At 32.8% G+C, this 3,715-nt stretch overlaps 1 protein-coding gene across 1 annotated transcript in view; it reads left to right on the plus strand.

Annotated features, from left to right (window-relative positions):
* Positions 1-588: 588 nt before the first annotated feature.
* The window catches only part of LOC104527296 (disintegrin and metalloproteinase domain-containing protein 23), a gene marked incomplete at its 3' end in the record, with an annotated part of 17,196 nt that continues 14,069 nt past the window's right edge, over positions 589-3,715 (plus strand). Inside the window, exon 1 of the mRNA XM_010170977.2 lies at positions 589-655. The remainder of the gene's footprint in view (positions 656-3,715) is intronic.

Below are 3,715 nucleotides of genomic sequence, written 5' to 3' on the forward strand. Positions count from 1 at the left end.
AATAAGTGAAAAAAGAATCTGAGAAGAAAAAGTGAAAGAAAGTAAAGGGGTATTATGGGGAGAGTTGTGTGGTGGTTTTTTTTTTCAAGAGCATTACTGTTTTTGAAAAAAATTGAGTATTTGCAGTTGCAAAAGTGAGGTACAGCGAAGATATACACTCTTGTCTTCAGAACAATAGTGTCTGTATTTGTTCAGCCTTACATATAGTCTGTTTAATTTTTAGATAAAATTTAAAACTTAATTGAAAATAATAATGAACTAAACATGCATTTTGTTAGTACCAGTTACGGTCAGAAAACAAAATTCTAAAGCCATGGGATTTTTTTTGCATGTTTAAAAGGCTGATAATCTAATTGCAAATCTAAAATACAGGGGATTAGATTGCAGAATAAAATTCCCCTTTCTGTAACACACTCTGACTTCCAGTGTAACAGCACACCCTTTAGTGGACACAAGCTGCTTGATTTTCTTAAAACTAGTTTACAAGAAAAAATTGTTTGAAATTTCTAACAAAAAAAACCCCAAACCCACCCATAGCAGTAGAAAGAATATTCATATTTTTCTTATCTTGATTTTTCCTTTCTTTAACAGTGACTTGTTATCTTCCAATTATGTGGAGATTCACTATGAAGATGGAAAACAGAAGTTTTCTAAGGTATTGTGGCCTTAAAATGCGTGAGAACGGTCTTTCTGAGGGATCAATGCCATAAAATGCTAAAAAAAAAGGAAAAAAAAAAGTTTTGCAAGACTTTTAAAAACACTGGAAGCCTTTTTTTACACATACAAGGCAACCGTGATCTCATCTTGTAAGGATACCTCAGTAACACAAGAAGAATTGTACAAAAAAGGAAAGCTATGTGTCAGAGTGAGGGATAGGCAGTGGTAGGTGTTAGTAGTGAAGATTATCCAGATACTGCCAGAACAATTACATCTTGTAAAATGTAGGGGGTGGAGGGGTTGAAGTCACCATCAGTACAGTCTTCATTAATTATTTACATGTCCTTAGCACAAAGTGCAAGGGGAAGGGATAATGGTAATATAAGACATTCAAGCAAACAAAAAAAACTTGCAGTGACTTTTCTTTGCAAGAATTACACAGTTGTGAAACAGAAAATGAAAGACGTAACTGAAATCTTAACCTCTGGAGTTATTACAAAACCAGCATAGTTCTTGACATCCAATTAAATACAGTTGTCAAACTAGCTCCCAAATTGAATTCAGTGCCATAGGCTATTGATCCAATGACAAAGAGATTAAAGTTATGTAAGATAGTTCAGCCCTGACTAAGGGAACCAGATAAGTCTTTTTGTTTGTTGTAGTAGAAAAATGAGGACTGGTTGGTTCCTAGGAAGGTTATAAACTACACTTTCAGGGAATTACTTTTTTCATATTTGGTATGAATGCTGGAATATTTGTTGTGAGTTTATTATATGTGAAATATGTCTCTATTTAGAGCAGAGGAAAGCAAGCATTCAAGTTGCATTTATGCCTTGAAAACAACAGTCAGGACTGTTGTTTGTCCAAGTATTATATATTTGATTCATTATTTTTTCCTTGTTATAGAGAATCTCAAATAAAACAATATATCACAGATTAGGGCAAAATTAAACAATCACATGGCAATATAATTATTGCAATATACTGCTTTGTTTTCTTCCACTGAAGAAGAAAAATAACTTCACGTAACATGCTAAGGAAGTTGTTTAACTTAGTTAAGACTCAGTACTCCGCAGAATAGGCAAAAATGCTAAATGATGCAAGAAAACAATTCCCTCTGGCATTTCGACAAGCTCATGCAATTGTCAGCTGCAGCATTAGCACTGAGCACTGCGGTTGCTGAATCATGAATCTGACTGGAAAAATTATATTAGAACTTTGGACTCAGCGAATGGACTACCTTTGCATGCTGCAGTAACTTGATCCAGACTTCCTAGGGAATGTTTTCTGAATTTATTTATTTAGAAACAGTAATAGATCTCTTGAGGTCACAGTAATCTGTAAAAGGCTTAATTAGAAGTTCAGAAAATATACTTACAATTTGGATAGGAGATCAAATAAGGACTATTCTGGTCTTTTAGAGTATCTTATAATCATTTTAGACTTGAATCAGTAAAAAATTTTGTTTGCTGATGTGGGTGTAAAGAAGTGAGATCTTGATGAAAAGTATTGTATTTTCTAGAAATAGGTAGTTCGTTACAAGAGTGAAAACACTGGAGAACAAACAGCAGTTTCTTTACTCAGATGACTGTCTTTAAAAAAAAATACTGAAAAGCTACTTGTGTGAGAAAGATAATCACGATTTAGTTGTTAAAAAGCATGGCTTATGTATTCTCATTGATGGAAAGGTAAGTATGAAGTGATTGCTTTCTGTGTAGTACTTTGATTTAATTATGCACAACAGTCTTGCTAGGAATTTAATTCAGAATCTGAATAACTCATTAAATAAGATGCAAAATGAAAACAGTGCTGTGCATACTTAAACAAAGAGCATTTACATTTTTTGTACTTCCTTCAGTTGTAATTGCAGAAGAAATGGTCTAATATGTGGAATTCAGGTGACATGCACCAGAATTAAAAATATTTTGATGATGAATGATAACTTTTTCAAACAGTGTGTCAGAGACACAACCACACTTAAGGGTTTTTAATAAAACTTTTTGAGAATATTTTTTATCTTTAGTTTAGCTGGATCTGTTGCTGATAGATGTTAAAGACCAACTACTTAAATGAGGTAAATTAGGATCATTAAGTTTTCCTCACTTTACTGACCTATAGCAGCAGAATTTCTGGTATTTAACAGCTTCTAAATTCACTAGCCCTTTTTCTTTAGAAAAGTCAAAGTAATGCTTTAGAAAGTCAAAGTAATGTTTCTTGTTTTCTTTCTAAACATTCATAGTTAGAATAGTCTGTTAATGTTGCTCTTGATGCTTTGTTTCTGTTGATAGAAAATAAATATACTCCACTTGTTTACTCAGTTGAACCATTCCTATGAAGCCTTTTTTTTTAACTCTTTAGTCATGATAAATAATTCTGTAAGCCTCTAATAGTCTATTCCTCAGCGATTTATGGAATTTTAGGGATTAGTAATTCTGTTGTCCAGCAATAACGATGGAATTAGTTTCTGTATCAGAATAGAGATAAAGGATTTAATAATTTGCCATGTGGTTGCCTATAGTATGTAATCCTAAAAATATGTTAAAGTTTTTAGGTTTTTATACATATTTAGCTATTTACAATCAATTAAACAAAACTCTTGATAGTGCAGTAGAACTCAACTTCCATTACATGCAGAAATTAAATCACACAGATAACACTAGAACATTTAGAGAAAAATGACTAATTGTGAAACTATAGAAAATTTAAAAAAATCCGGTATTTAAAAAATCTTAATTAAATTCTTTTAACACTAGTAATTCTTGTATGTAAGTACATGGTGCTTTGACAAAACAATTATTTCTGAATTTCTCTTCTGAATCATTTATTTATTGTAGTCTCCTGTTAAGACCTCCTCCTAGAAGCCTCCTCACCTCTGGGGTACAGACTCATGTTCCCCTCTTTCCTACTTAAAAATCTTTGTGTTTTCTACAAAATTATACTGCTTTAGCTTGATGTATGTAGGGTGCTCTGACACAAAGTAGCCAGTAGCTTTGGAGATAGAGTACACTTTTAGAAGGTGGGGAGGTGTGAGCTGGCTCTCCTCAAGGTGACTTGGGAA

Source organism: Antrostomus carolinensis, unplaced genomic scaffold (assembly GCF_000700745.2).
Source record: "Antrostomus carolinensis isolate BGI_N321 unplaced genomic scaffold, ASM70074v2 scaffold34636, whole genome shotgun sequence".
In the NCBI taxonomy this organism is placed as follows: domain Eukaryota; kingdom Metazoa; phylum Chordata; class Aves; order Caprimulgiformes; family Caprimulgidae; genus Antrostomus; species Antrostomus carolinensis.